At 36.9% G+C, this 21,685-nt stretch overlaps 1 pseudogene; it reads left to right on the top strand.

Annotated features, from left to right (window-relative positions):
* Positions 1-12,745: 12,745 nt before the first annotated feature.
* Positions 12,746-13,627, top strand: LOC102515944 (annotated as a pseudogene).
* Positions 13,628-21,685: the final 8,058 nt, after the last annotated feature.

The following is a 21,685-nucleotide window of genomic DNA, read 5'->3' as shown; positions in this document are numbered from 1 at the left end:
ATAACATTTTTTTACATTTACTCCCATTACCTTGTCCCTGTCATTGAATGCTGATACCCATGGGGCTATTTTTGTATGCAAAGAAATAGCCAATTAACTGTGTAACAAAATTAGCCGTGTCAAACTATTTGTATGCATTTTTAAGAGATATTTGATATCTCACATGTATCTTAACAATTGATGAATACCTAATCAGTTTATAAAAGAAACTGATCTGACATTGACAAAACTAAGGTTGATACATCATGAGTCACACCTATCCATGTTGGAAGCTCTCAAGGTCAAAGTATTGGTGCCAAATATAGGAATGTCCTTTTTGTGCATTCCATTCACTTAAATCAGTCAGGAATTGATGTTAATATTCTCTCTCCTCTATCCCTGAGAAAAGATGAGAAGCATCCATGTATAAAAGCTACATCATATAAAGTCCATTGCACTTAGCCTGCCAATTTTCCTTTCCTGAATTAGATTAGAGGCCATATAGGTTGAAGGAGTTATGATTGTCTAGGTTTTGCTTGTCTTTAGGGGCTCAGAAGTAGAAATGGATGCCTGACTGGCTCACTGCTGACCATTTACCAGGCACTTACCTTACTTTCTGAGTAATGGTCTACTGACACTGCTTCTCATCATGCAGCCTTCTAGCCTAAGACATCAGATTCAAGGAAATTGAAGACAGTTTGCTAATTGACATTAGAAGACAGCTGTTGTAGACCATGCTCACAGTCATGCAATGACTCCACTTGATTAACTTAAGTCAAAAGACTTTTAATATAATTTCATTATTTTAGACAGAATCTAGAATTGTCCTTTCTCTTGACCACATTGTTTCAAATATGGCTCAGGTTGCCACAATTAACTAAAAGCATTTTCCCCTCCAGTTTTAACTTGAAAATAAAGTGATAATCTTTTTTTTGCTTCAAATTTTCGACTCAAGATTTCATGTTAAAAGTCAAGCAAATATTGAATTTTTTTTAAAAACGTGGCTGTGCAGATGGAAGTAATTTTCCTGATTATTTTGCAGCATACCAACTTCAGATGCACAAACAACTCTTGTGTCAGCAGACTCAAGATACACATTCTGAGGATACTTCTGTAGGGTGCATCGTGACTATGTAGCCACGTGTGAATTTCATTTCCCTGTTATGACTTCTGCAATTCTTGTTCCTACAAGGCTGTATTTTATGAGAATAAAAATGGCCTATATTTGGTTAAAAAAAAAATCAGTTGATGCTGATTACAAATGCTGAACAGCAGATCAAAGTGTCATTACCAAATAATACTACCATTACTTTCTTTTAGCCTCAAAATGTTTCACATTTTAATCCCCCTTTTTCCTCCTAGTGTAGGACTCTTATTCTGTGTTCTGAATAAGCTGAGTCCTACTTATAAGAAAAATAAATCCTAATTCAAAACTGAATTAAAATGTCAATTTACACAGAAAAAAAGGATAAACTCCAGGATAGTTTTGATTATCTTAATTACATTTCTAATAGGTCTCTACAGGCTTAGAAGTTAGAGATTCTTTTTGAAAACTTCAAACCTTCACCACTGCCAGGAAGGCTATATTTGAGAGACTGTAACTGTGCTTCTTAAATACTTAATTGTGACAGTTTCTTAAATGTTATTGTAATAATAAGATAAAACACAGAAAAGAAGGTTTTTATTGTTATTCTTGTCTTAGTTAAATACAATGAAAGCCCAGCTTCAGTCATATAATTTTCCTGATCAGAAGCAGTCAGTCACTCTCCAGTTACCTGCCGAGTGACATGTTAATCTTTCCAGCTGTATTTAAGGCTTTCATAATATATTTGATCTATATTACCTGACTTATCTCTCTGCTACATTTTCTATGCCTTAGTCAATCTTATTCTTAAAAATATTCAGGAATAAGATTAAAGAACTGCCTTTGATAACCTGCATCTATATTAAGCATTCTTATCTTACTCTAATTTCTTTCTACTATCTAACCAGATAGCTAAAATGTTCTAAGTAAATATTTCTGCTTTCAATCAAGACAAGGTAAGCTGTCTTGAAGAAAATAGACTACATCAATAGCATTATTATGCTAAATTTGCAAATAAAGTAATACATTATTACTATTTCATAGAAAATACCCCCCACCCATGCACAATGTGGACACCTTTAGGATGGACTCCATTTTGAAAATATTTCTATTTCTAAAGTAACATGCTCTTCTTCCTCTTCACCCCAGCCCCCAACCAGCATTACACTTGTCGAAGTATACTTATATTAATTCTTGCGACATACGGAGCCCACCCTACATGGGATGTTAAGCTGACTGAGGAATTTTTAGTGGTAAAAATTTTGGAATAATAGGTTAAATATTTTGTGAATAATATTCTTAAACTATATGCAGTAACAACAACTAAAAAAAAAATCAAGATGGGGTCTTTCCTGTGTAGAAATATATGTCTTTTTCTAACAACCTTAAGTCCTGTTAAGTTATATTCTATAATCTTGCCTTGGAATATATGTCCTCACCTCATGATTATTGTTTGCCACATGACTCACTGACCATAACAACCTGTGATCTTTCTCAGTTAACAAGGGATTATTTTACATTACAACCTTAACATTAGCATCATAAATTCCTTTCAAAATAGAATGATCTTGTTTACAACTGACTTGAACCTATATTTCAAGTGGTCTTTAGAGGTGATGTAATAACCTATTTATGTGTAAGAGTTTGGAATACTGGGGCTCTACACCTAACATTCCTAAACATATAAAGGTAGGAATGATGCTTCAGTGAACTTCCTTCTCCTTGGGATCCCCCTTTTCATAGTAGGAAAAGATTGCTTGTGTGCAGTTACCCAGTAGGTACCAGCAATACCGACCTTATGCCTCTAAAAATAACATGATACATGTCCATTCTCTCCTGTGAAATCTTCCTTGAATACCATCACCATCACAACAGGCACAAATAGTCTTTCCCCTCTCAAATTCCCAACAATCTTGTTGATAGCATAGCGTTACTGATTACTTTAAATGCTTACCATACATTACGCTAAGAATGTCTAGAGATCAGATGCTGTCTTATTCTTTTCTAATTCCCTCAAACTAGCCTCACAAATGGTAGGTACTCAATAATGACATGCTACTGAGTAAGTGTAACTTTTTTATGTTCTCTGATTTTCTTATTCTTTGAAAAACGTATCACTTTGACTCAGTGTTTTGATAATTAATCAAGTGTTGCCTTTAGTTGTTGCTTAATCATTTAATGTAGATAGTTCCATAAGGTCAAGAAATTGGCCATATCTTCTGTACCCCACTTAACTTTTAATCACTGAAAAAATTAATACACAACTGTTGAATAGGTAATGCATCAATTTCTAATTAATTAATTAATTAATTAAGCCATTTACTGACTACCCACTATGCAAGGACTGAGAATACTATGCTGAACAAATCTAAGACACTTTTGGTCCTCAGGTAAGGATTATTTCTTTAAAAAATTTTATTTTTATTTTTAAATATTTGAAGTATAGTTAATTTACAATGTGTTAGTTTCAGGTGTGCAGCAAAGTGAGTCAGTTTCTCTCTCTATAGGATATATATTCAGTTTTTTTTCCTCTCTCTCTCTCTCTCTCTCTATATATATATATATATTTCCAATTCTTTTCCATTATAGATTTTTGCAAGATATTAAATATAGTTGCCTGTGCTATACAGTAGGTCCTTGTTGTATATCTACATTAGATACAGTAGTGTGTATATGTTAATTCCAAACTACTAATTTATCACTTCTCCCCATCTCTCCCCTTTGGTAGCCATGTTTGTTTCCTATGTCTATGAGTCTATCTTTGGTTTGTAAATAAGTTCATTTGTGTCATTTTTTTTAAGATTCTACATATAAGTGATATCATATAATATTTGTCTTTCTCTGTCTGACTTACTTCACTTAATATGATAATCTCTAGGTCCATCCGCATTGCTGCAAATGGCATTCTTCCATTCTTTTTTATGGCTGAGTAATATTCCATTGGGATCTATATATCTATATATCTATATATCTATATATCTATATATCTATATATATATATATATATATATATATATATGTCAAACCTCTTTATTTATTCATCTGTTGCTGAATATTTAGGTTGCTTCCATGTTTTGGCTATTGTAAATAGTGCTGCTATGGACATTGGAGTGCATGTAACTTTTTGAATTAGAGTTTTCTCCAGATATATGCCCAAGAATGGGATTGCAGGATCACATGGTTACTCTATTTTTTAGTTTTTTTAAGGAACCTCATACTGTTCTCCATAGTGGCTGCACCAATTTACATTCCCACCAACAGTGTAGGAGGGTTCTTTTTTTCCCACATCCTCTCCAGCACTTATTTGTAGACATTTTAATGATGCCCATTCTGACTGGTGTGAGATGATTACCTCATGATAATTTTGATTTGCATTTCTCTAATAATGAGCAATACTGAACATCTTTTCATGTGCTTGTTGGCCATCAGGATTATTTCCTAAAAGATAACTTCAAACATTATTTCAAAACCACTGAATCAGAAATTTCAGGGAAAGAACTGAGAAATCTATGTTTTGAAGCCTTATAGGTGATACTAAAAATCAGTTAAGTTCTGAGATGTTTGAACAGGAGTTTGCCAAGAGGAAAAACAGCGTGAGATTGAAGACACAGTGTGCCTGCCATTCTTCATTGCCTGAATAGTGAATCTGGACACAAAAAGAATCCTTCACTAGGACTCCCTCAATCAGAAGAAATGCAAAAAACCAGAACCATATTTACAAATAACAAATCAATGACTTATGATGACACATTGCATATATATATATATAGAGAGAGAGAGAGAGAGAGAGAGAGAGATTTTAGTCTGTAGAGTGGTTTCCTGAGACAGAAATAAAACTGAGGAACTCAATACTGAATAAGCTCTGAAGAAAATAAAAACATTCATGCCAATACAAGTGCAAATTGAGTTAGAGTATTTATGGGAGAAATATAAGATAAATGATAGAATGACAGAAATGTCTTAATTGGAACAGTGGAATAGCAGGTGGAGGTATAAAACTGCAGTTTTAGGTGTGGTTCAACATTTCATGGGCTCATAGAAAAGTCAGATGAATTTTAGAGTATCATTCCTGAGTTGACAGAGAATTTGCCTTTTGAAATATTAGGAACAGCATTTGGCTAATCTCTCACTGCAACCCTGTGAACCCACTGAACTACTAGAAGAGTAAAGCTAGGAGAAACCTGCTCAAACTGGGAAAAATAGTTTAGATAGGCACCATCAATCTTTTATCAGATATAATATATTATTTCACATTTATGCAGAAAGCTAGGGGCAAAAAAAGTCCCTGGGAAGATCAAACCGGTGTGAAATTATGCACACAGAACCGATGAAAGCCTGCACTGAAATACAGGCAATTCTTACATCATAAAAGACAGATGGGAATTTTTTAATGGTTACATTCTCTCATTTTCCAAATGAAAATATTCATCATCTGTGGACCTGATTTCCTGATATTTTTAGGATAAAGAGAAGAGTCTCTAATATTACACTAATTATTTTGGGGATAGTGACTAAAAATAGTGTTTTTAAGGATATTTATGCCTGGGTGTTCACTAGAGGGCTGTTGAGTGTTCATAAGGTATTCTGAGCAGTTAATTTAATTGATCTGCAAATGGATGGCGTTAAGACAGTCTGGTCAGAGTCCTAACAGTTTGATAAGACTTGAATTTTCCCCTTTGGGTTGCCAATGATACAATTATAATGTTGATACTGTAAACCCAGTAATGTGCTTTTGCTTTCAGGGGGCTAAGGGAATATTTGAAGTCAGAGATTCTTCATTTCACTGCTTTCCACTCTAAAAATTAGAGCAACCTTGAAACGGATGGGTATAATATACAAATAAAACCATAAGAGACATTCCATGACATGAAGAGACTCTAGGCTAACTTGATTTCCTTCCCACAACCATGCACTTTTCCCCTTCCTATCCTTTAGCTGTTTTAATGCTATAGAGCCTAAAAAGAAACCCACAGCATTTCTGTTTCCTTCTGATTGTTCATTGTGACTTCCTGCTATTACTTCATAAAGGTCAAGTAGTACTTGTAGACTTAAGATGGAAAAATAGAAATCATATCTTCACTCTGCCAAGCCCGGTGGATTTTCAGTATTGTTCAATCAATCAACTGAACACATGCATTTGTTAATTACCTACACTACATCAGTACTATTGACAACATAATCTCCTCTCAATGCCTTGGAGCAATGGAGTGTTTAGCCAATAATTAATTAACTACTCAGGATAGTAAAGGTTTAAGTGTTGAACTGTCTTTTGCTGAATCTTAATTCACATCAGGATTTTTAGGTAAGTGGAGAAGAAGAAAAGTGAAAGGAATTGGGGGTCGGTAGAATGACAAGAACCTGCAAGAATAGATACAAATAGAAATCATGCTTCATGTTAATTACTGCGTTTCCTCCATTTTACGCTGAACTCATCCATAGATAAGCCTTTCAGATAAGCTCCAGTTCCAAGTGTTTTAATAGTGGGGCAGACAGCAGGTGGAGAGAGAGAAATGAAAAGAGATGTACAAGGATGGAAAAGGCACTTTGCTCTTCCCCTCTTATTTCCTCTTCTATCATCTCAACACTCAGTTCTTCAAGGGAAATAACTAGACCCAGAAATAAGGAGTTCCTGGGAAGATTCCAGGAGAATTAGTTGCCTAGTCTGAATTCTCTCATTTTGAAGAAAGCAGACACAATCTCTATACTAATTTTTTGGCACCTAAACAGGTGGGGGTTATGTTTAGGAAAACTGGAAGAAAAAAAAAAAAACCCAAAGGTCTAAGTTTGCTTGTTTATTTCCAGGAATAAATGTGTTATATGTTTGCAGGCTAGTTTGTATGACTTTGCATATGTATTTCCCGTACAGTACACGTCATTTTCAGGAAGTTCCTACTCTGTATCAAATCAGACTGAATAATTAATTAAACTATGTACAACTGCTGCCTAGTTTACTGCTTTTTAAAATGGAGTTTATACCAGTAGAATTGTGGACCAGGTAGCTTTACACTCTCAATGGTCCAACTATAAGACAGGAAGGATTTGAAAATAACCAGGAAGCCAGGTAAATTAAGGTCAATGCTTGCAACTTTTAAATAAATGTTTTATCTTTTCCTGAGTTCCTAAAAGAGCATTTATTATTTTGGTGGAGGCTGATGGAGTGAGGTGGAGGAGAGAAAGGAGAATCAAGCTTGTGACAGGATTTCTAAACTTGGTTCAACATCCATTATCTCAAAGGTGACTGTGTCATAATGACAGATCAGGAAGGAGGAGTACTGATGATGAGCTGGAGTGGGGGTGGGGTTTAAACACAGTCACAGAATGCTCATTAGTTACATTAATCTTGACCTAATGGAAGTCTTGGCTGAGGAAGGTGGCATTTACATGAATGAGACTAATGTTCTAAGCGCAGGATGCTGGCAGAACAGAAAGTAAGTTACCAGAAGGTCACGGGCCATAATCTCAATATTTAGTTTATGGATTCTGAGAGATGAGTGATGAAAAATAACTATTGCTTAAAAAATATTTGGTAATGAAAATTGGTTTCAAACACCATAACACACACACACGCACGCACTATAGCTCTATGATAAAAGTTTAATTTGGGATAAGTGCTAAATTCACTTGCTTAATCTCCTTCGAGATGTCATTATTTATGTTTAGTCAAACATACTCTTCTTGTTACCTATGAATAATAGTTTTAAAATATGAGAACTGTGGAAAGAAGCCCAAGTTGCAAAATTAAAAGTAAAAGTGTATGTGCTGACAGTCTCCTATCAGATAACTATATTTGGACCACAAAGCATTTTAAAATAACTAATGGTTGAACTGCAAGAATGTCAGAGTTTATAATTTATCATTTCCTTTGTTTCATTTAGTTATAAATTAGTAAATTAGAGCAGTTGTGGGACAAGACTCTTTTCACCTCTGCTTGTCTTTTTTTTTTTTTGGTTTTTTTCCGAATTGGAATTTTGAGGAGTATCTGTATTAGCACAATCTCTTGCCTTTGTGTCCAGCAGCAGGGAATAAGCCAATTACTATCTCGTTAAGAGATATTCCTTGAATGAATTTTGGTAATTAAAATTATACTGAAATGGTCCTATATACCAGACTGTCAATGTCAGATTTGGGGCAATCTAAAACTTGAACTGTATCACTCTCAGAAGTCAATCTGTTTCTTGAACTCTTGTAAGGTTTATTTCGGGTAACAGTTAATGGTATATTGATTGGTAGACTGAGGTGGGGGACAGAAGGACAGAGGATAGGATAAGGAATATTAATTTTTTTTTTGTAATCGACTAGAACTTAGGCCTCCTAGGTTGTTCATGTGATAATGCAAAGGTCCTCTATCTTTTATTAGAAAGACTTAGGCACTAAACCAAAACAGACTTTTCTAAAGGCATATACTCATATTTCAAACCCTATATTTAAAGGCAAGGAAAGCTAAATCTAAGGAAAGATAAACCCGAGGAAAAGCATGCCAACACATAGGATTTCTTCTCCTTTGCAAAGTTTTTCTATAGCTTTAAGTTTTCCTAAGCAACTAGTTTCTCAGGTTGTAGGCAGCGTTAAGTTCATTTTCACCACATCACCGTGGGATAAGTGATAGTGAATATGCCAAGGAAGGAATTATAAAATAGATTGTTCCCTAAGCATTTGGGCTTAATCAGCATCTTCAACACTAAACTACTGATTAAAATTAGCAAAATCTTCTAGGCACTTGGAATGTAACATTGAACAAAACAGAGAAAAATGCCTCTTTCTTAAAGCTCACAGTCTATTGGAGAAAGGCAAAAAAAAATTTTTAATGTAAGTATCTATTAATAAACAAATAGCACTGCCTGTGTCAAGTGCTGTTCAAAATGTTTTATAAATATTAATGCATTTGATCCTTGCTACAACCCTGAAGCTGGAGTGTGAAGCGGCGTGTTACTTGAAGGTAGATTATTCTAAGTTAAAGGTGTCTACACAAATCCTGAAGCAACCACTGTGAGATTGGTAACACTCTGATACAAAAACTTGACAGAAACATTGAAATAACAAACTACTGGCAAATATCCTTTATGAACGTAGATGAAAGTTTCTTATCAAATTTTAGCAAAAGCAATCCAATATAAAATTGAATATTTTATAAATATGTATATACCAATGATAATAAATCATGCGCAAGTGAGGTTTATCCCAGGAATGCAAGGTTGGTTCCCTACCCTACTACTCTCTCGCTCTCCAACTTTAGTACTATTTGCTAATTTATATTCATTCTACAAGTATTGCCTCATTGTAGGATTTTTTTTTTTTTAATTTCAAAGGCTGATTAGTTTCCTTTTCCCCATTCTTTCCCTGTCTTCTATACTTTGCTACTCATTATGGCAATTGCTATGTTCTTGTATAGTTGCTTCTGTCATTAGATTACACATTGTTGGAAGCTGAGGCTGGGTCATATATATCTCTGAATTTTTGAAACCTGTCATTCTTCTGTTGCTCAGTACTTATCTGTTGGATTGAACAGACCTAGAGGGAACCCAAACAGGCCTTAACTCCAAAATTTTCCCTATTTTCCTATTGTTGAAATTTCTTCCTTAAAACTTATGTCTTTGGGAAAATGCTCTGTCCTTTATTAGTAAGTAAATACTTTTGACTACTTAACACATTTCAGACTTTGTCAGATATTTACACCCTAATGTTAATTGCTTTATCAAGTCTTTCTACTGCTATTGTTTGCTGCCAGCAGGTTTTTAATAAGGGAATATGTATGAGTGTGCATGTATGTGCTGTGTGTATAGAAAAGAGAAAGGAAAAAGAGCCTAAATTTAGTTAATGCCTGGAGGGGAAGATAATTAATAGAATTTAGCACAAGAAAGGTTTGCCTAGAACCAGAGGGGACAAAAAAAGTGAAAACTTGTAGCAGAATAATAATTTGGTCCCTTGCCTGGGGTGACTGAAAAATTTGGAGTCATTAAATATTTTTTAAATATTTGTTCAAACATTCACTAGGAGAATGACAAGATAATGGAATACTATTCAGCCCTAAAAAGGAGGAGATCCTGCCATTTGAGACAATGTGATTATTGATGCTCACTAGACACTCTATCTTCATCTGTGTTTCACATGAAAACAATACAGAACAAAGCACCAAATCCCAAGAGACATGATACAATTAATATTTAATGCACCTTAATTTTGGAAATAAATATGTTAATTTAGGATGACTGCTCTAGACCATCTCCCAATACATGTACAACTTCAGTTTGCCAGAGATTCTGCTGCGTTTTCTAATGAATATTATTGTAACACATACAATAAGATGTTAAAGTGAAACATTTTTCTCAGTTTTAGCTAAGGTGTGAGAAATCCAAAAACAACAACAAAATAGATGGCATATAGTCTCACATTTCAAACAGAGGTGGTAGACATCTCATGCAGTATCTATAAAAGACAAGGTAGAGAATTTTTTATGAGGCCATAAACCAAGAACTCACCTCTAAAAGAGTTAGTGCTGAAAAGTCTGAGAGAAGCTATCTGTTTGGGAAAAAAAGTTGTGTTGAGACCCTATGGAATTTTACTGTTCCATACGGGAAGGAGCGAAAAGACCAAGTAAGAGAGACCTTAATACTATGTGCCCTGAACTCTTAACCTGTAACTTGAAAAGTCTAAACTGAAAAATGGACTTGCTAGAGGCTCTGAATGAGAACAGGCAGCTGCATTTGAGGGTTCTAGAATCCAAGATTTTCTCAGTACCCAGGATGCATTAGTATTTCTCCAAGGACCAACTTTGGGTCTCACAGAAGAATATGGAGGCACTTCAAACCTTGCCTCATAGTAACATCAGTATACATCGTGGAGTACTGAGCTCCAGGGACTGAAAAATGACATGTACTTAGCTAGATGAAAATGCATGGCCCACTTCTTGGGAAGCACAGTCAAATGGTCTGTGAAGGCTTCTAGTGAAGCAATAAAAGCATCTGTTCTCTCTTGCATCGCTAAACCCAGGAAGCACCAATGTGAATTACACTGGGTACCAATTTAAAAAGATATTACTTTTGTCCCTTACATCATTTCTCTCTCCTGCTTCATCCCTGCAAGAGCCAAAGGCAGTTTCTTAAGTGGAGAATAAAAGAAGAAGAAATAAGAAAGTTAATCGTTCCCTATTTCCTAAACCTAAGGCAGATCTTTTAATTCCTACATACTTCAGTGTGTATTTCCTAAAAACCAGGACATTCTTTTGCACGATATTACAATGGATTGAAGTAGGAAATTACCTGATACAATATTGTTATCTAATCTATAAACCTTAGTGGAAATTCTACTAATTTTCTCACTAGTCAATTTTACAGCAAAAGAATGTATACATATATATATAAGCATATGTATATTTTTCCTGATCCAATATTCAATCCAAAATCACAAATTACATTTATAGGTCATTTATATTTAGATGTCTTTAACCTGGAAAAGCCTTTGATGATATTACCTGATCTTCACATGATCGATGAATTCAGGCCAGACTGTATGTAGACTTCTCTTATTGCATCTGTTTGTTTGTTTGGAGCTTTTCTTATGATTAGATTCAGGATCTGCATTTTTGGCAAGAGCATCCCAAAAGTGATAGTGTGTCCTTTTCAATGCATAATGTCAGGCAGCACCTGACACCGATTGTCTCATTACTGGGTAACCATGATCCCTTGGTTAGGTGGTGTCTACCAGATCTGTGTACTGTAATATTTGTTCTAACTGTTTTTAATTAATAAATATCTTGTGGGGAGATTCTATATGAGTTGGTAAATGTCCTGTTTTTCATCATAATTTCACTCACTATCGTTCACTCACACAATTCCTACCTAAACAAATATTATGGTAATGCCTGGGAAGTGGGTAGTTTTGTAATTCTAGCATTTCTTCCATGTTTATTGAAATTCTCCTGTAAGTAAACATTTCCTCTCTCTCCACTTACTTGTTTTATTCATTTATATTGACATGGACCCCTGGATCTTAATTTACTCTCCGAGTAGGAGAGAGTCCATCCCCTACACTAACTATCAAACAACAGTATTGTGCTTCACTTTGGGCCAATTTAAATTACATTTCTACATTGAATCAAACACTGTAAACAGATGATTTGCACACTTGTCATCTTAGGCCTATTTGAAATATCTATCAGTAGAGTTTGTGATGGGCTCAACCTCACCCAAACCACGAGCTGCTATACAGTGGGGGTAAAAATGAACTGATGCTGCAGAAACGTCCACAATATACAGAACACCCGGTAACCACTTGAGATGTACCAGTATATCTGTTTGAAAGTAGGGGTAGGGGAGGTACTCAGCTTGGTACAGCTGCATAGATCATTTCCATATTTCCACTTTAGAATTCCATGAGGAGTTCCTCTTTCCTTATCTTGAGATGCTCAGACTCCCAATATCTATAGGGCTTTTATCCTTGGGCCAAATTAAAAACAATGTTTTAGGTTCTCTCCCTATCCCATATATCTCTGTTCTTACTGATCATCGGATAGCAAGGGGTGGATGAGGGGAGGAAAAATTTAAAGACATTCTCATGTGTCTCCTTTTCCCTTGTACACTCTATTTCAAAACCAAAAGAAAACTTGAGCTTTTCCACGCTACCCAGAGAGGGGTCCATATGGCTCTGTTCCGGATTCCCATCGTAACTTAAAGGGAAACTTTCACAATGTCCAGAGCCCTTGATGTCTTGCAAATGAAGGAGGAGAGTGTCCTCAAATTCCTTGTGGCAGGAGCCCCCCTAGGGTGGCAGCAACCTTAACCTCCAAATGGAGCAGTGCATCTACAAAAGGAGAAGTGATGGCATCTACATCATAAATCTGAAGAGACCCTGGGAGAAGCTTCTGCCGGCAGCTCGTGCCATTGTTGCCATTGAAAACCCAGCTGATGTCAGTGTCGTATTCTCCCTGAATACTGGCCAGCGAGCTGTGCTGAAGTTTGCTGCTGCCACTGGAGCCACGTCTATTGCTGGCCGTTTCATGCCTGGAACCTTCACTAACCAGATCCAGGCAGCTTTCCGGGAAAGCTTTCTGGTGGTTACTGATCCCAGGGCTGATCACCAGCCTCTCACCAAGGCATCTTACATTAACCTGCCTACCATTGCCCTGTGTAACACAGACTCCCCTTTATGCCATGTGGACATTGCCGTCCCATGCAGCAACAAGGGAGCTCACTCAGTGGGTCTGGTGTGGTGGATGCTCGCCCCGGGAGGTTCTGCGCATGCGCGGCACCATCTCCCGGGAACACCCGTGGGAGGTCATGCCTGATCTCTACTTCTACAGAGATCCTGAAGAGACTGAGAAGGAAGAGCAGACTGCAGCTGAAAAGGCTGTGACCATGGAGGAATTTCAGGGTGAATGGATGGCTCCTGCTCCTGAGTTCACTGCTACTCAGCCTGAGGTGGTAGACTGGTCCAAAGGTGTTCAGGTGCCCTCTGTGCCTATTCAGTGGTTCCCTACTGAAGACTGGAGTGCTCAGCCCATTACCAAGGACTGCAGCTCCCACTGCTCAGGCCACCGAATGGGTTGCAACAACCTCCGAGTGGTTGTAAGCTGTTATTTCCACAAACTCTTAAAATGGAAATAGATTGACAGAAAATAAACAGTTTCTAAAAAAAAAAGAAAGAAAAAAGAAAACTTGAGATAAGGTTATTTGTTACAAAGAAATATTGATAAGAAAGTTAACGTATTTTAAGAAATTTAACATGTTTGAATTTAGAACTGAGTATGATCCTTTATTTCCATTATGGCAAGAAAAGAAAAATGGAAAAGGTATCAAGGTTTAATAATAAAACATTTCCAAGATTACTTGTACTGTAACTCAGTAGTTTCAACTTTTTTTGGTATACATGTATTTTTATTGAAGTATAGTCAGTTTACAATGTTGTGTCAATTTCTGCTGTACAGCACAATGCTTCAGTCATACGTTGAACATACATATATTTGTTTTCATATTCTTTTTCTCCGTAAGTTACTACAAGATACTTAATATAGTTCCCTGTGCTATACAGTATGAACTTCTTGTTTATCTATGCTATATATATTAGTTAATATCTTTTCTATTTTCTGTTTATGACTTACAAGACTTTGCAGTGTGGGAAAATGTTCACAGAAATGAAAGCATTTAATTGACACTTTTTGTTTTTGATTTCTTCTTGCTAAATGTGTGTTCTTGTGCCTTAAAAAAAAAAAAAAAAAAAACTAGGAAAATTTCTAAATGTGATGCATACCTGCCAAGAGAAGAAAAGTCTCATTCTTAGGAAAATAGACAATTGCATTAGGATAGCTTGATAAAAATAAAAATTAATTATTTGTAAGTCTTAAGGGAAATCATTAGACTAAACAGGAATGCTAACAGAACATACTGTTTAAGGGGAAAGGAGGCTCTTTTCCCATCACACTGACTAATTAATGCAGAAACTAAACATAAATATAATAATCATGGTGTATTTGTTTCCACTGCATTGTTTGAATGAATGTCTCCAAGGAATAGACAATCAGGTGGAATCAGAATTAAGAACATCTTTCCTGAATTTCAAAGTCCCAAATTAGCATTAACTGTTATTCAGAATACCGATCTTCAAAACTATCTTATTGAAATCATCTTTGTTTTTGGAATACATTCCTTATTATTTGTTCAGTGTTTTGAATGTAGCTCCTCAAAGAGAAAAAATTTGCTAATTAAATTCTTTAAAAGGATGTAGAAGAACAGAGACTGTAATTCCATCCCGAGTTAATGAGTAGATCCCTGGGGCTCAGTCCACTGCACAATGACATGAAGAAGGAGACAATGGACCTTAATTCCTGACAGGCTACAAGCATTCTTGTGATAAATAAGATGAGTAGCCCCAAGGCATGTTAAGACCCATATGGAATTCACCATCATAATGGGGAAAATAGAGCCTCCAGAGGGAAGGACCCAGAAGCCTGTAAAAGAAGGGCAGAGATGGGGCAGCAGTGAGTTATCCTGACACCTCCATCTTGTTGCCTTCCATAGAGATTGTCCCAATGATAAGCAGGGTTGATAATGTTCAGGCAGCAGTGTAAATTTCTGGCTAGATGGGTAATATGGGCAATGTCTATACACTGCCTTTGGAAGTGAGAAGCCTACCATCCTGTGGGGATATGAAATAATAAGTTAATTTGGTGACACCCTCTAGGATCTTCCTTCTCTCTCTCTCCCAATCGCCACCTGGCAGAGTCAAGACTTTGCATAGAACATGACTACCTGCAATTCTACAGGGTAATGATGACCCAGAGAATCATTATTTTATTCCTTGGAAATTTTTTGTGACTTCGATATACTCAAGATTGATGGCCTAAGGAATATGTATGTATTAAACACAAATATACTTTTACACTTTTCCCTTTACTTTCATACAGGGAAGAATTTATCAATATCTAAAATCTGAAACTGTCATCATCATTATATTACTTATGTATCATCAAATTTTCAGGTATTAATATGAAGAATGAACTTTAAAAAATTAAAATTTGCCTGGTGAATGAACAGAAGTATGTATTGCCTGAATTTTTAAGAAATTTAAAATGTTAAAAAATTTTAAAAGACTATCAAAGAACTCACCAGAGCTCTTACTGGTGAGGTGTGTAACCTGGGTTGCTTCTTACCATGTAGTCGATTGGCTTATGTCCTGGATTCCCTGACTTGACCCATCCTCCAGGATCGTTTCCTACCAGGACTGCTGTGGGTTGGAGGAGAAGTTGGAGGCACAGGTTACAGGTAGAGATTTGGGGGTGAAAGATTCTGAAGACCTCTGAAAGCAGGTGAAGGAATGGAGGGATAACCTGAGCATTCCTTTCTTGCACCAGCTGGAAGCATTTTTCCTCCTGTCAGCAACAAGCTAATTGTCCTGTTCAGTCTTCAGGTATGCCAAACCGAGCTCTGTTGGGTTGTTGCTCCAGTCAGATGGCAGAAGACCCTTTATTCCCTCAATCTGTAGATTTCCAATCTGCTCACTTGTTTACCTTCCTCTATGAATAGTTTTCCAGTGTGGACTCTCTCCAGATCTTTTTTACTCTCCCTTATGTCTCACATCAGCTGGTACAGATTTAAATGTTACAATGTAACAAGGAGCTCTGACTGAATCTAGGGTTAGCAAGATGGGGTGTCCTTTGTCTTATGCAAAATACATTTAATTCCTAAATCAAAGTGGACAGATATTACAACAAGGCCTCCTTTTCAGGGTAGCCTAACATGTTTGTATTTTTGTAGAAAAGTCATGGAGCTGTGGATGGGCGCTAAACCAGTTCTAAGAGGAGGTTACTGGAGAAGCAAGATGAGAAGGAAAGCAACCATATAGGTATCTTATCTGGCAGTGATGCAAAACCAGAAATTAGGGGGAAGAATCACTGACAACGGCAGATGACAGAGGTTAAAAGCCTACATTTGGGGCTCAGACCACCTAGATTTAGAACCTAATTTACTATCTTAACGCTTTGATTTTCTCATAAGAAGTGGGGCCAGTATTCTTCACTACCTATTTTTAAAGTTGTTATGTCAATTGCAAGGGCAATCATTAGTAGGTGCTAATTATGTTATCAAAAATTTTCTGATTAATAAACCATCATCAGTCAGAGGAAACTTGAGAAAAAAGAGAATTCTCTTCAAATGTTTAAGTGGCCTAGCTGTCAATCAGAGAAGAATTACCTATAGATCTGTGGGTTTGAACCTGAACCAGCAGAAGGAATTTAACTGGAAACAGATTTAAATCACTTCATGGAAGAATTTTATTATTTTTAATATAAACTTTTAAAATAAGAAAATTAATAGGTATTTATAGCAGAAATTTTGAAAAATTGAGAGAATTTCAAAGGAAAAAAGAACAGCACAGAATCCTAGGGATGGAAAAACTCTTTCCCCTGGAGATAGTTGAATAAAAGTTATTTATTAGAATTTCTTTCACTGTTAGAGATTCTTCAAGTTAACTTTTTTTGATGCTCAGTTTTCTTATTGAATTTGAGAACAAATGAGGAGATATAGTCAAGCCATTGCTTAGCTAAACAAAAATGACAGGAACATCTGAGAATGTCTGCAATAAAGTGTGACCATCTTCATCAGCCTGGCTTGTTATGATGGGTTCTGCTTTGTTGGGATGAGAATTATTTTGTTCCTGTATGTCATGAAATATGCAAGTGTTGCCCCTCAAACTCACTAAAGGAATTAAAACTATAATTTGGTATTTTCTGAAGATCAATCAATAGCCCTGTATAAAATATATATCCTGTATAAAATACTTTATACTTTAGAACAGAACATTGATATTCTGTTAACAGCCTGTTTTTGTCCTAGTTTAAAATAAAGATTACGATTATGTAAATTGAGTCACCTCCTAGCTAATCATTAACCGAAAGTATGTCACTTAAAGCTCCTATTGCTTTAATTCACTGCATCCCCCGAACCCAGCCCTGCTAATGTGTTAGTTGGGTAAGATTTCTGCCAGTAACTGGCCAGAACTTTTACCCAGGCAAATTAACAAGTCATTTCAATGATGCTGGACTACAGTTTTAGTTGCCTTTTCTATGCTTAAGAGATTTGCTTTTTCTTTGTGACAATACTGAGAATCGTTCAGGAAGAGGTTACCTGTTTCTTGTCATTTTACACCCATTATCTTGTTCCATTGCTATCTTGACATGTTTGCTTCTCACAGCTTTGACTCAGGAGACTGAGATAATAAATGAGTTTAGGCTGTGCTTGGAAAAGACTAGAAATTCTTGAGAATGACTGCCCTCTGAGAAGCCTGAGCAGCTTCACTCTGCCCCCATTCGGCTCAGCAGGCTGGCCAGGGCTGGCTTCTCTGACTAGCATCAGTAGTTCTTCCCTGAGCAGAATTTACATTCCCCTCTTGGATGGAAGAGGAGACCCTTGTGCAAAAGATTGCTATGTAACAGTTGGACCCATTGCTCATATGAATTCCCTGAGAACTCAGACAGGAGTGTGGCGAACCTTGCTTCTTCCTCCTGAGGAATAATTCCTGGAGATTAGATGAGGATCTCATTCCATTCAGCACTCTAGTCTATGTCACTTTAGCTTTGTCACCTTCTCTAGTCAGCCACAATCCTCTATCCCCTCATCCTGATTTCTTCTTAGCATTTCCATCATCCGATCTATTGTGCTGTATTTTGTTATTCAGTTATGTTTGTCTTCATCCTCCATCAAAATAAGAACAAGGACTCTGCTTTTACCTATTACTGCAACCCCTATGCCTAAAACAGTATCTGGAACTCTGTTGATACTCAATAATATTTGTTGAATAAATGATAAATGACCTTGCTGGAGAGACGGATTACAGAAACAGATGAAAACTATGATAGTTTGCTTTATCATGCACATGTGTTTTCTTGCCTCCTGCATAAGCCCTCATGTTGGCATACAAACATAGAAATCAAGAGTGGTTTGTATGATCATCTCCTATGAAAAAGGATCCGTACTCAATAAATAGTTATTGACTGAGTAAAGGCATTAATGAAAGCATGAATTTGACAATGAGTGCAGAATTGTTTTTCTAATTAGAGCTCTGAAAGAAAAATCTAGGAAGGAAAATAGAAAGAAATGGGACAGCCTTATTATACTTTCTTGCAAAACTGTGGGGATGTTATGAGAAAGGCGGTGATCTTTTCCTTCTAATTGTTAATAATGAGATTGTGAGAAAAATCCTAGATCCCCAAATAAAATATAAACCAATGTGTCCCATTGGATGATAAATAAGTTGAAATTTTCATAGAAGAGTTAGGAAAACGTTTCAATTTGCTCCTCATTTCACTGAAGATACAATTTTAACTTTTTGGTCAGAGGTGATGACAATTTTTCTCATCAAAAAAGCACAGCTAAATGGAACAGCAAGGCCTGCCAGAGTGTCTTCCATCTCAAGGTCCAATTTAAAAATAACTTTCTGTCTTCCCTAAAGATATGGTAATAGTGTGAAGAGAGCCTTGAGCGGTCTCCAGCAGATAGGTATTTTCAGTCCTTTAATAAACATTGACTGGACCTACCTTTTAAAGACACAGCTGGCTCCCAGGGCACTTTCAGACCTACTGTGCATAAGCTGGACCACGAGGAGGTCCTGAGACAATGGATCACCTTCCAAGAGCCAAGGAGCCAGCAGCACCACATTACCTCCCAGCTCCTGGGAGGATCTTCTTGGTTTAGTCCTACACATAAATGCACAGATGCTCTCAATGGCCTGGCAGGGTGCCCAGTGCAGGAAAATGTGTGATGCTTCTTCTTGCAGAGTACCATTAAAAGTCATGGACCATGACCAGACTGAGTTGTGAGATGCTCCTTAGCTTTCTGGCTTATTTCTTGTGTCTTCAGTGTCCATCCAAGTTTTCTCTATAGCCGTTTCTCAGTTCCTAAATTTTAGGCAGTACAGTTTGAGGAAGAATTTCCCCTCACATCTATTAAGTAATAAAATATTAAAAAGTACATTTCAGAATGCTAATTAAAAAAAAAACTTGTATCTAGTGCTATGTGTGCAAAGTACTATCTTTATGGGGACTTCTTTAAAGAAAAGAACTTCCAGCTTCTGACAGCTTTCTCTGACAATCCCTAATGATAATTTTTCTTCCTTTATAAGAAATGAAAATTTCAACTTCTCAAAAATGTTAGACATTTAACATACATTAGGTCACTCAGTCTTCGCAACCATTACTATGATGGATGATCATGTTTTTAGAGAGGAAAGAGCAGAAACACAGAGAAATCAAGCCACACACCTAGTAAACAGTGGACTTGAGATTCAAAATCATGTAAAAGTCACCAGTTGCTCCTCAGTAGAGTGCGTGAGGCAAGCCCTCGAATATTTGTTGAGGGAACAGTTATCTGTTGAGTGTAGAGCTGTTGGGAGGCTTAATGTAGCAAACATAAATCCTCCAAAGTAATTCGGAAACACTCACAGTTCATTTTAGTAGTATATTCATTGTTAAGTCTCTCCCAGTATCCTCTCGGAAGACTCACTGTTTTCACCATCCTTTTGTCTCACGACTCTGCCCCAGACCAGTTTGGCTGGTCCCATTGTATCTATCAATGAAAAGGTCCTGCTAGAAGTGGTTTGAGGTGTGCTTTGGTGCACCTTTGTGTGTTTCCTACACCCACCTCCTTGCAGCTTCATTTGTAATGCTTAGTTAAATCCTATTCATATGTGTGCCCTCTTCTGGTGCCCTGGAGAAGTACATAATTTTTTCCCTGACATTCTCTGCTCTTGGGCTATGTCATTTCACATGCAATCTGTACCTTTTTTCCTGACAAATCTATCTTGCCCAAGTTCTCAGCCTAATCTTTGAAGACACAGAGCCGGAAAGCCCTGTTGCATGGGAAAGGTCAGTTGGTCATGAACTAAAAGAGACAGACAGTTCATGGTTTGCAGCCTCAGAATCAAGTAAGAATGCTTAACTCTCAAGGAAAGCTGACAGAAGCTTCTAAAATGCATCACACTCCCCTACAATGAGAGTTGGCTACACAGGGTTGAAAGCTAAGAGACACCACTCTAGCAGTGCCACCCTGTCATATTTTGAAAAGTTGCTGCAAATTACAAATATCAGCTTTTTAAAATATATAATAACCAACACAGAGTTCTTAGAAGGAGGTCATGAGTAGCTTATTCCGTGGTATTTCAGAGAAGTGCTTGAAGTAACCAGGGTCATTTCAATTCCCAGTACCTCATCATGGTAGGCAAAAGAGGCAGCGCCATCATATAAAGACCCCATCCTTCATATGGGAACCACAACACTGCCAGCATCGAGTATTTCTTCAGTATTTACTGTGTACAGGCTTAGCACTAGGAACTTTACATATATTATGATATTTAGTAGCTGAGACAGGTACTGACATTATCATCTTCATTTTGCATATGAGGAACTTGAGACATAGGAAAATTAAGTAACTCACCCAATGCACAACTAAGTAAATGGAGTTAAGATTTGACCCTGGCAATATAACTGTTGCATAGCCTTTGCTTGCTTAACAGAAGCCAGGATACAATACTTGAAACTCTGGCAAGGATCTCCAGGAATGTGGCAAACACAATGCTAAGATGGCGCTTAGAGAGATGAAGAGAGACTGGGCTAATGCGGAGCAAAGCAGAATGCCTGAGTTGCCCTGGAAGATGGCAGTGAGGGAATACCAAGACTGAGGAAAGTGGGTGGGGAGGAATGACACATTATGTGAATTAAGAAACCCCCCCAGAGGGTTGTGTACCACGGAAAGGCTCAGAGGAGACGACAAGATGTTTCCCAAACCTATCAGAAATGATCTGGTATAAGAGGGGTATCGGCAGCACTGAGAAGTTCAGAGGTGGCTCTACAGGTCGGGGCTGATGGTAGTGGAAGCAGTTCTAGGCTTGAGCTCATTAATATTCATGGAGATGATGAGGCTTCAAATTAATAGAGGTTAAATGTTGGTGCATAATTGCCTAACAATTTCTTTAATGACAACAAGGTTGAAGGGACATCCAGTGGGCTTTGCCTGACCCACATAGAGTTGTGGAGATGGCTAATAGAACATGGTGTCCCTACAAAAAAAAGTAGACTAGCAAGTATTTTTTTAAGGTTAATGTGAACAATTAAAAGGATGTAAGAATGAAAGAAAAGGAGAC

This window comes from Camelus ferus, chromosome 3 (genome assembly GCF_009834535.1).
Source record: "Camelus ferus isolate YT-003-E chromosome 3, BCGSAC_Cfer_1.0, whole genome shotgun sequence".
Classification (NCBI taxonomy): domain Eukaryota; kingdom Metazoa; phylum Chordata; class Mammalia; order Artiodactyla; family Camelidae; genus Camelus; species Camelus ferus.
The sequence above is the reverse complement of the archived record's forward strand: the minus strand, read 5'-3'. Positions and strand labels throughout refer to the sequence as shown.